Source organism: Camellia sinensis, chromosome 2 (genome assembly GCF_055761805.1).
Source record: "Camellia sinensis isolate YWXY chromosome 2, ASM5576180v1, whole genome shotgun sequence".
NCBI lineage: Eukaryota > Viridiplantae > Streptophyta > Magnoliopsida > Ericales > Theaceae > Camellia > Camellia sinensis.
In genome coordinates this window covers 207131957-207144920 of record NC_138962.1, presented here as the reverse complement: position 1 = coordinate 207144920, position 12964 = coordinate 207131957, and positions in this window count along the sequence as shown.

The window sequence follows — 12964 nt, the reverse complement described above, 5'->3', positions numbered from 1 at the left end:
TAGAAAAAGAGTTCGTACCGCAATGGCAATGGCAATGGCAATGGCCGATAAATGAGACTCTAGCTCCCTTAACAGGAGGTCCTCCGGCGTGTCCTCAGTGAAATCAGTAAAACATATGATGCCTCTGGTAGTGGGTAATATGTGTGTTTGAGGATGATACCTCGCTGGATCAAAAGGCCGTATATTCAATGGTAACAGCCCTGGCTCGGCCATGATGTCTGCCTCGAAGTCTACTGGGGGAAGCTCGGAAGGAGCCCCATCATGGGGAAAATTATTTGCTATCTGAAAATAGGTGCGAAATGGGTGAAAAGTGAAGAAAAGTGAAGAAAATGGGTGAGCATGGAAAAAGTCAAACCTTAGGAGAGAGAAAATGAAGAAAAAAGTCAAAATCTGGAAAAGCGCACAGAACTCGAGAAAAACTCGAGGGGAATGAGCCTAGAATGGTGGAAATGAGGAAAGAACCGTCGAAATCAAATTCCAATCGGTTCAAAGAGAAAAAACTAGAAGGATTTAGCGAATAAAGTTTGTGTGGGGCATTGGAAAACGCATAAAAGACTCAGATCTAGATAGGGAAAGCACCTAAGGAGAGAAAGAGAGCATTTTCGGTCAAGGAGAAGTGAGGAAATGAGGTGTGGTGACCCATACCTAAAGGCCCAAGCCGAAAACCCCTTTTTACCCTCAGCCTGCCATCGATGGCCGACAAGGCACACTGATGGCCGACAAGGCACACTAGTGGCCGGCAGGTGGCCGGTGGCCCCCTTTTGTGGCCAACAGGTGTCCAAGGGTCTCCTCTGTGTCCCTGGTTCTGTTTTGTGTCCTTGGATTTCAACATTGAAGGGATTGTTCATTATTGAGTTCAGAATGCCTCTATGGAAGCTTAGAACGTGCATTCTAGTGCACGATGTTTGTCACACATAAGCAAGGTGTATCCTTTTCAACATACTGCAACTTTTCCGAGAGGTGAATTGGAAGTTGATCTTGAATTGGTTTTGACAAATATGCTTTTGTTGTTGTTGTATGGAACGTGCATTCCACTTATACTGTCGTATAGAACATGCTTATTGCACTTGCTCTTGAATCATGCATGGAATGTATGCATTTGTCTTTGAATCATGCGTAGAATATGCTCCTATTGCTAATCATGCATAGAATATGCTCTCAAATTGTTTGGTTCGAATAGAACATGCCATTATATCTCAGTTGATGTCGTTCATAGAATATGCGCCTCTCCATTATTGCATAGAATATGCATTTTTCTATTGTTGCATAGAATATGCTTTCATTCTTGTTTCATGCATAGAAAATGCACTGTCGTTACATAACACGCTTTTGTACACAGGCACGATATTATATATACGGTTCATTCAGCGGAGCCAGCACATGCATGGTATTATATGTTCAGTCCATCCAGAGGAGTTCCAGATAAAATCATTCGTGCCCTTCAAGTTACATCCTTTTACTCCCTCTCCTCGTGCGTGAGACGTGTTAGCACCATCCTTTTGGTTAAAACCATTCAGGTGCATCCCGGTGTTTACACCTCCCCTTTTGGTTAAAAGCATTCAGGTGCGTCCCGGCGTTTACACCACCTTTTCCCCTCATGTGTGTGACACGTTGGGATTGTGCATTTTGGTTACAAACATTCGGGTGCGTCCCAGTGTTCACACCATCCTTGTTTTCTTCTACATGTAACGCATTAGGATCTTGTTTGACATCTCGGGTGTGCCCGATGATTTTATTGCGCTTCCTCTTTCTTGTGCGTCACGTAGTTAAGCTTGCATAATTTTCTTACATCCTTTCTGCATGAAATGTGGCTTGGCTCGTAATTGCCACACTTGGCGTGTTTATTTACTCTTTCTTATGATTGAGATTGTTATGTCCTATTTCGATTTGTTTAAATGTGGCATTTTCATTGCATTACATTTGCATCTAAATGTTTCATTGCACAGTCTCGTTGCATGATCATAAGTTATGTTCTTGCATCATGCATATCATTTGCATCTTGTCCCAGAATTACGCTGGTTTGATTCCTTGCAACGGGATACATAGGCAGCCTTCGGGTGCAACTATTTATTGCTATCTTGATTGTCTGTCCAAGTCTTACAGTCTTGTCAAGATGGGTCGTCTCTGGGTTTTGACAATCACTCACATCATTTTATGACTCCGAGTTCTGTCAAAGAGGGGCAACTATAGACACCCCATTTTTAACGGCCCTTTAAGACTTGGATGTTCTTGCAGGTACATCCGATAGCAAGTTTGATTGCTCGCCAAGCACTCGAAGTCCACGACAGAACGCCACAAGTTTAAGTTTTCCAAACCCTGCATCCATTTTGCCTCATCTTTGGACATGCCTAGGTCTTTTCAGCATGAAGTTTTAGATGGCCTGTCGGCCATCCTTGGAGGCTATCGGCCACCACTTCTCCTTTGCCGACCATTAATGTGCCCTGTCGGCCATCAATGAAGCCTTGCCGGCCATCACTGATGGTCGGCCGGCCATCAGTGTTTCCTGCAGATATTTTGTACCAGCTGTTTGCACAAATTCATGTATCTTCTAACACGTGTATGGCTGGATGTTTGTGAGGGGATTTTGTGTTTTCTATATATAGGACCCCTCTCTCTCATGTGTGGGGGTTAGAAAAATTTGAAGACATAAAAATTCTCTCTCTCTCTAGATTTCTCTCTCTCTCTCTCTCTCTCTCTTTCTCTCTCTCTTACAATTTGTGCTAAGTGCTTGTTTTCTCTACACTTTTTACATACACTACCTTAACCAAAGTTGCTAGTCTTTGAGCTAAGGTAACTTGGGACCTTCTTTGAGCTCTAGAAAGTGGCTTTGGCTTGGATTGTTGGCCAATTTATGCTTTGCTTCAAAGGTATAACACTTGCCTTGTTTATACTCGTTTTGTCATCCTTTTCAACTGTTTTGGGGCTGGATTTGTACAGTAAAAAGCTCTATTTTGGTGGCTTAAAAATGGAGGTTTGAACCCCTTTTTAGTTAGCGGGTGGTTCACCCTTTTTGTTTCCTTGTTTGTAAAGCTTTTGTGCCTTTCTTCATCACTTTAAAACCAACTCTTTGGGCCTTTAACCATTGAATTTTAGAGGTTTTTCAGTGATAAAAAAACTCATTTTGAAGTCCAAAATTTGAGGGGTTAGCCTCCCCTCCTTATGTCTTGTTTGCATGCCTAGTTAGCTCCATGTACTAGCTTATTGTTTTAACCTTTTGTGGCTTAAGTCCAGCATGTTTTAGACTATATTTAAGGATGTTTTGCCTCTATTTTTGGTTATTTGTTTCATTTGTGTCTTGCATGGCATGGTTGTAGCGTTAATTCATTCGCTAGCTTAATGTTTTTAGGCTTTAACTATCATTGGTTTGAGTTGGTTGCATGTTTTAGTGCTTTTAGTACTCATTTTCAGCACTTATAATCTCTGCAATCTCCCTCATTTCGTCACTTTTTGGCTTTGCTTTGAAAGTGGTTTCAAACCACTTGTTTGTCTATGTGTGAAATGGGGGTGCTACACCTAATGATTTAATCCCTTAGGGGGTTCATTACCAACAGTGTAATGCCTCTTTCATGCCCAAAGTAACTTGTGGTTTGAACCCTCCTTCCATTAGAGGACACGCACCAATGGACAATTGATTAATGAATGGTTGGTAATTAAAATGAGTAAACAAAATTGACAAGTAAAAGAGGCAAGACAAGCATTCTTTGTGTTGCATTGCATGTGTTCAAATCGAACGTTGATTTGAACACAAGGCAAATGGGACATTTCATACTCAATAGTGATGAAATGGGCTATTTTCCTAGGTCTCCATTACCCTTGATCATACATGATAAGGTGATGGACATTTTGAGTCTTTTTTTTGCATTTATTGAACTTGTACAATTGGTTTCACGAGCCATCATGCAATGAAATTACTTGATTGGTGGTTTTGTGAACCGAATCTTGTCCCTCTTTTGATTTCCCCATGAAAATGAGAGATAGGGTGTGCAGACAATCCTTGGAAAATATCCCTTTTTGCTCTGTTTGTGCTCTGTTGCAGCATGGTGATCGAATGCATCAATGGCTGGCAGTGCCTCATCCATGGCTGGCAGTGCCTCACTCTTGGCCAGCAGTACACCCTTTTGGCCGGCAAATGGCTGGTAGCAACCATCCATGGCCGGCAGACCACTAATATCAACCTCAGCAAAGATTTGGTAAGGTGGCGCAGAAAGGTTCTGAAGTATGCTCAACCCTGTAAACAGAGCCTCTCAAGAGCAAAACAGAGGTCTTTTCGAGGCAAAAACCGAGCACGTGCATCTCTTATTTCCCGAGCTGGAGCAGTGGCAGCATAGTTTAATGCCTTGCATGATTAGTTTGCTACTTAGTTAAGTGTTGTAATAATTAGTAATTAATTTTGCTAGTTATTCATTTGATTTGTAATAATTATTCTAATTAGCTTAATTAGATTAGATTAGCTTAGCTCTTGTTCATTCGGACCCTCCTTCGCGAGGGTGTAATGTTGTAATAAGTGTGCGTATGTGTGTGTGTGTATGTTTTCCAACCCCACGTCTTTCTTCCTTCTATTTAATCGCTTTTGATGGTTAGATTAGGGATCATATTTGAATTGGAATGATTTAACAAATGTGCGTTTTAAGCCCACTATGTTTGGTGGCAAATCTGCAAACTTTAAGCCCACTTGAGGTGGCAAATTCAAACCATTTTCGCAAACAAACATGAGTTGAATTGTTCCAAATTGAGCAAACTAGTCTATACTTGCTTGTGCGCATCACATAGTAAAGCTAGCTTAATAACCAGAACAAGAACACATAATGTTTATATATCATGATTAGTAGAGGCCGATCTTTGATCGGGGAGCGAGGGTGCTCAATTCATGACCTTCCCCTCCCGTACCTAAGTTCCTGAGCTGAGGTAACTTTGGTGATGACGGACACGTGGCCTTTAGCACAAGTCAGGGTTTCCTAAATTTCCCCAAAATAAAAAATATTTAGGTAGCGACTCTGTATTTGGCAAAGCAGTCTAATTTTGGTATTATTTTATTTAAAATCGATTTTTCAAAAAGATTTGCCGGATTTGGACTCTTTGGTGTTTATCAGTTTCATATTGCACTTGCGAGACTAGATTCAGAACCACGGGAGTTCGAACTGTGAGGCCTTCATTTCAAACCATCCAAGAGGGAGGCGAAAAAGGCGAGTCCACAGCAGGGCTTGAGTTTCTCTTCCTTCTTCTACTCTGCTGTGGGGTTTTTCATTCCCAGTTAGGTCTCTTCTTGTTCCCCTAGACATCCTAAGCCGCGGCTCACCAAAGCCCGACATGGGATGGCACCAGGTGTGAACTCGGCCACAAAGTCGGCCAGAACTTGGCCATTGATTGTCATTCTAGGCCTAAATTCCAGGTCGTATTGGCCCAATACTACTGCTCATCTGGCTACCCTATCTGTCAGATCTCCTTGTTGTAGCAGGGACTTCAAGGGATGCTCAGTTAATACCACAATCTTGTGGGCTTGAAAGTAATGATTCAACTTCTTGGAGGCCATCATTAAGGCTAGTGTCAATATCTCCAGGAACAAGTACCTGGTCTCTGTGCCTGCTAGGGTTTTACTCACATAGTGTACTGTTCTTTGTTCTCCCTTCTCTTCTCCGATTATCACTGCACTCACTGCATACTATGAAACCGCCATGTATAAAAATAGCTCCTCTCCAGGTACTAGATTTGACAAAGCTAGAGCTATTGTCAGGTACTTTTTCAAGTCGACCAAGGTGACTTTGCACTCTTCTGTCCACAAAAATATGTGGCCTTCTTTAATAAACTGAAAAATGGTTTACATTTATCTAAACTTTTGTTTATAAACCTATTGAGGGCTGCGGCCCTTCCTGTTAACATCTACACTTGTTTTGCTGACGTTGGGCTTATCAAGTCCAGGATAGCCTTGATTTGATCTGGGCTTGCCTCAATTCCCTTTCTGGTAACCAAGTATCCTAGGAACTTACCTAACCCAACTCCAAATGTGCACTTCGATGCATTGAGTCGGAGCTGATATGTCCTCAAGATGTCAAAAACTGCCTTTAAGTCAGCCAGGTGATTCTCAGGTTCTTTGGTCTTCATGACCATGTTATCAATGTATACTTCCACTGTTTTGCCAATTAGATGTCTGAACATCTTGGTCACCAATCTCTGGTAAGTTGCTCCTACATTTTTCAACCTGAAAGGCATCACTTTATAGCAATACAGCCTTTTTGGGGTGATAAATGCAGTCTTCTCCTCATCAGGAGGGTACATGGCTATCTGATGGTACCCCCTGTAAGCGTCCAGGAAGCTCATCCTTTCATGCCTTGAAGTGGCATCCATTAATTAATCGATCTTGGGGAGTGGGAAGCTGTCTTTGGGACAAGCCTTATTCAGGCAGGTGAAGTCCACACAGACCCTTCACTTCTTTGGGACAAGCCTTATTCAGGCAGGTGAAGTCCACGCAAACCCTTCACTTCACATCCTTCTTTTTCACAACAACTGTGTTTGACAACCAAGTTGGGTAGTTCGCCTCTCGATTGGCTCTGGCTTCAAACAATTTGTCCACTTCCTCCTCTACTTGTGGCACCATGAACGTTTAATTAAATACCACATAAATATTTATAATTACATATACTTGTGGTTGTATGTGATAATATATTATTAAGATAATAAATAAATACTAATAATAAAATATATATATATGGAATAAGAATAATAGTGATAATAATAGTAGGCAATAGTAATACTAAGCTTACCATATATGATCAGGCTAACAGCAAGTGATAAGGTTAATTAACTAACATTTATTAGGAAGATTTGTAAATCCCTCCAAGAGAAGGATGTTGCGCCACCTGTATTGTCTAGGCCTTAGGTGAAATAAGTCACCATTTGTTAGGCATCAGGTGCTTGTGTATATATAAGAGAGAGTGGGACTGCGAATTGCACAAGGGAATAAGAAGAAAAGAAAAAAAAAAAAAAAAAAGAGAGAGAGACAGAAAGGAGTAAGGAAGTGATCTCGAGAAGCTAGCGTAAATAAGAGGAAAATAGTAGGAATTAATATTAAGGTGAGTTATATTATACCTTGAATCACCATAATAAATTTTACGTATGTTTTGACTTACTATAATTTATTTTATGCAAGTTGTGTTTTTTAAATTATATTAATATTTTAATTACGTTGTCTAATTTCTGAACTCTATTTGTTTAAAATGAAACGCATGGATATATTTGTTTAAATTTTAGTATATATTTGACTATGACCTTATAAACAATTATGTTTTGTAAGTACCACCACGGGAGTCCCATGTCTTGAGGGACTTAAATAACCATTGGCCTCTGTTTAGCCACTTTGTGGTCCTCTGTTTGTTATGGATCCATTGACCTCTATTCTGATTGTCACTCTTGTGACCTCTGTTCTATTCTGTACTGTGGTTATGGTTATTTATTTACATAATTTCTGTAATTTTTTTATTCAAATTAAGTTGTGTAAATGTTTTAGCTTAACTAACTATCCCTGGTTATTTTGTGTTCCCTATACTCTTGGCATAATATTTCTCACTTTACTATGTGCTTATAGCTGTTACCCTTTCAGGTGGCGAGATGTAAGGGAGACCCATAACCTCATGTAATGGAACCCACACAAGAATTAGATGTTGAACCGTTAGCTTTTTTTTTTTCTTTCATTTATTTTATTTTTGCTCCTTTTTGTTTTTTTTTTCTCAGGGCTAGCCACTGAATAATAAAATAATAAAAGCCCTATAGATGTATTTTCTCTTATTAAAATAACAAAATGAAGTAAATTTTCTATTTAATTATTTTTGTTTCCATTTGCCTCCGCCTGCGCCATTTAATTTGCCATAATTAGAATAAATTGGTGAGTTACGATTCCAGTCATAAGCCCCGGGTGTTGGGTTGTGACAAAGGTGGTATCAGAGTAATGGTTCATTCAACAAAAAAAAAAACAAAAAAAAACTATTTTAATTTGATCAAAAAGTTTGAAAGGTTATAAATAAATATATAAATAAAACTATAAATCTAGATAAACATAATAAAATTAAATTAAAAAAAATAAATATTTACCTACGACGTTAGTCCTTTTTTGCAAAATCTCACGTTTATTCTGGTGATGTAGGAATGTCTGAGATTAACCTTGATGAGGCATTTTAGGATGAACTTGGGGCCATTAATTTGGATGAGATTTTAGCAAAGCACCTCGCCCTCGCCTCACCTGAAGGATGGGGAGATTCAGAGGATATAATTAGAAGACTACATCCAGGCCCTGCCTAATTGATAGGTCAGCCAATCTATATACAGCCTGATCCCACTGATGTTGCATACTTACTATGGAGGCAGAGTCGTGCCCATACGCGCGGACGCTTTCTCGACCCACTCGTATCCTCAGCATTACTTCGGGATATGACCGCCCATACTACATCGTAGGCCCTTTACCCCCAGATTTTGTGGCAAGAAGGGGAAATGTGTACCCCAAGGACTAAATTTTTATCACTGTCCCTAACCTCCTGGAGATTATTAATATTCAAAATGTTGACTTTAGTAATGACTTATCATATATCGTGACACCCGGCTGGATTGTTGATCGAGCATTTTTGGGATATATACAGTCCGTCACCATTTTCACAGTCCAAGCAGCATGGATGTGTTTTGGTGTGGTCGGGTTAGAATGGAAATTTAAGCTTTTTATGCAACACTACTTCCCGTGGTTGTTTGGCCCGTTTGACCCACCACTCTAGATTTGGTAGAAGAAAACCCTGTTATACACTAACCATGATGTGTTATAATCCCTTTTTGTTGTCTTTTTTGTTTTTTGTTTTGTTGTACCACAGGGAAGAGACACTAACATATTTTGACTTTTGAAACAAAGATATAATATTAACTGTAAAAAAATAGTAACGTTGGTATTTTATATATATATATATATATATTGCGCTATATACGCTTATATATATTGCGTTATGGATGTAATGCCTCGTATATTACTTTGTAGAATGGCCAATAATGGTAACGGAAGCGAGTCATCAGTCAATGGTACTGAATTAATGGAAAGAATCATGGAAAGAGCGGTTACTAGCTTTTTGCAAGCCTTGCAGACTAACATCAACAATGGAATGTCGGAACAGCAAGAAGAGCCGGTTACCATAAAACAGTTCCAGGATTTGAAACCCCACCACATTAACCGGCGGTCTAGACCCAATGGTAGTAGACGCTTGGGTTAAAGACATGGAAAAGATTTTTCACGCCTTATCCTACATCGAAAGACATAAGGTAACTTTCGCCACCTTCACTTTCAAACATAATGCACAGGAATGGTGGCTTCTCACTCTGGAGAAAGAAGAAATTGCGACTTGGGCGAGATTCTTGAAAGTATTTTATGAAAAATACTTCCCAGATTCATTACGGGAATAGAAGACATCATAATTCATACATCTAAAGGAAGGAATCATGATGGTGGCCGAATATGAGAGCAAGTTCACACAACTCGCTCGGTTTGCGACATACGTCATCCCTATCGAAACTCGAAAAGCAAGAAAATTCAAAGCAGGATTTGATGCTAAAATTAAAGATAGGCTCGAGGTTTTGAAACTGCCAACCTATGCAGAAGTGGTAGACCAGGCATACATTGCAAAAAATGGGATTAAAGCCTCGTGTTCTAGGGAACCAAGCCAAAAGAAGCAATTTTGGGAAAGAGACAATAGAAGATCAGCTATTATGCCTCCCAAAAAGGTAAATATGGGCACAACTAGTTCAGGCAATCAAGGTCTTACCAATTCCCAAGATGGCACTATTCCAACTTGCCCTACGTGTGGAAGGGCTTATTGGGGACAATTTCATCGAGACATGGGAGCATGCTTTAAATGCGGTCAAGTTGGCCACTTGCTGAGAGATTGTCCAAAGCTGACCAATCCTATAGCTAGCCCCTCTGGCCTAGTCAGAGAACCCGCAGGACTTATAAGAGAGAGAAAGGACCAAAAACGCCAAGGAAGGGCTTTTGCCTTGGTACCTAGAAAACCAGAAGTTACCAAAAACGCTATGTCAGGTGCACTTTCTGTCTGTGGTCATTTAGCTTATGTCCTCATTGACTCTGGGTCAATTCATTCTTTTGTTACACCACACTTTACTGCCAAGCTGGTATCAATACCCAAACCCTTAGAACATATATTGTCTGTCTTTTCCTTCTAGTAAGTCTATCTATAGTACTGATGTGTACAGATCATGTACTACATCCTTAAAAGGCAAAACCTTATATGTAGACTTGATTCCCCTTCGCATTGGGAAATTTGATGTGATCTTAGGTGTGGATTGCTTGGTTGCCAACCACGCCTCTATTGATTGTAAAGCTAAACAGGTCTCTCTCAGGTTACTAAACCAACCTGAACTTGTCTCTGATGGGACTGGAGTTTCCAACCCTCCCTATATTATATCCTTTATGACAGTCCAACAACTTCTAAGGAAGGGTTGTTGTAGTTATATCTGTTATATGATTGATACACAAAAAGAGGCCCCCACCGTTGATGCAATCCCTGTGGTTTGAAAATTCCCACATATCTTTCTTGAAGATCTACCTAGTATCCCGATTGATCGGGAAATTGAATTCACCATTGAAACCCAACCTGGCACACAACCAATATCAAAAGTTCCTTATCGCATGTCGATAACAGAATTGAAATAGCTGAAGACTCAACTCCAGGAACTCCTGAACAAAGGCTTCATTCGACCTAGTACCTCACCCTGGGGAGCTCTAGTATTGTTTGTAAAGAAAAAGAATGACACGATGAGATTCTGCATCGATTACCAGGAGCTGAACAAGGTCACCATCAAGAATCGGTATCCTATACCACGAATCGATGACTTGTTCGATCAATTTCAAGGCGCCCAAGTATTCCCAAAAATTGACTTGCGATCTGGCTATCACCAACTAAAAGTCAAAACAGAAAACATCGAAAAGACTGCCTTTAGAACCCGTTACGGGCACTACGAGTTTCTTGTCATGCCTTTTGGCGTCACAAATGCTCTAGGAACCTTCATGGAACTTATGAATCGAGTGTTCAAACCCTATCTTGATTAGTTCATCATCGTTTTCATTGACGACATCCTTATATACTCCAAGTCACCAGAGGCCCATGACCAGTACTTGCGAACAATTCTACAAACACTACGTGATCACAAACTTTATACCAAGTTAAAGAAATGCAAATTCTAGAGCACTAGTGTACACTTTCTCAGTCATGTCATCAACAAAGATGGCATTTCAGTTGACCCCCAAACAGTTGCAGCAATCGTGAATTGGCCAAGACCTACTAATGTGTCAGAAATTCAAAGTTTCTTGGGTCTAGCTGGTTATTACCGATGCTTCGTGCAAGATTTCTCAAAAATAGCATCACTATTGACCTAACTAACTCAGAAGAACACACCTTTTGAATGGACTAACAAATAAGAGCGTTACTTCCAAGAATTAAGAAGTCGACTTGTGTCAGCTCCTATACTAGCACTCCCTACAGGAGTAGATAGGTTCGTAATTTATAGTGATACCTCATACAATGGTTTGGGTTGCGTTCTTATGCAAAATGGAAAATTCATTGCTTATGCCTCACGTCAACTAAAGACTCATAAGAAGAACTACCTAACACATGATCTGGAATTGGCTGCGATGATCTTTGCCCTCAAAATTTGGCATCATTATCTCTACGGTGCAACCTGCGAGATTTACACTGATCACAAGAGTCTTAAATATCTATTCACAAAAAAGGAACTGAATATGAGACAACGGCGGTGGCTAGAATTTATGAAAGACTATGATGTAGAAATCCATCACCATCCAGGCAAAGCTAACGTGGTGGCAGACACACTGAGCCAAAAGACAACCATAGGTTTGGCATGTACTCTCGTTTCCTGCAAGATCAATGGGATGCTCGCCAACATAACTGTGGAACCTACATTGATTGAAGAAATTAAAACTCGCCAATGAGAAGATAAACTTTTGAAGAAAAAGTACGAGGAACAAAGGAGTACGCCTGATCCTGATTTCACTACAAGCAATAGGATACTGAAATTTCGAAATCAAATTTATGTACCCGACATTCCGGAACTGAAGAAGAAGATATTGGTGGAAACTCATAGCTCGAGATTTGTAGTCCACCCTAGCAACACAAAGATGTACCATGATCTGAAGGAACACTACTAATGAACAGGAATAAAAAGAGACATAGCAAGCCATGTCTCCAAATGTCTGCATTGTCAGCGTGTTAAAGCAAAACATCAGAGACCTATAGGAGGACTGCTGTAACCACTCCCTATTCCTAAATGGAAATGGAAGCGCATTACTATGGACTTCGTGGTCGGGCTACCACAGTTATTTTCGAAGAACGATGCAATATGGGTTATAATAGATCGATTAACGAAGTCAGCGTATTTTCTGCCAATCAAAATCATGTACTCCCTTAATAAGTTTGCTACCTTATACATCAAGGAAATTATTTGTTTGCATGGCACCCCAGTTTCAATCGTGTCTGACTGAGACCTCCGCTTCGTGTCTCACTTCTAGAACAAATTGCAAGAAGCTTTGGGAACCACACTGAAGTTTAGCACGGCTTATCATCCACAAACTGATGGGCAATCCGAAAGAACAATCCAAACGTTGGAAGACATGTTACGTGTATGCATGTTGGACCTCAAAGGTAACTGGGATAAGCACCTACGTATAGTGGAATTCGCCTATAACAACAACTACCAAGCAAGCATTGGAATGGCACCGTACGAAGCTCTATATAGAAGGAGATGTCGATTACCTCTATGTTGTACGGAAGTCGAGGACAGGAAACTGTTAGACCCCGAGAGCATGCAAGTCACAAGTGAGAAAATTCAACTCATCCAACAGCACATTCGTACTGCTCAAAGCCACCATAAAACTATGCGGATACACGGAAACGGGGCTTGGAATTTCAAA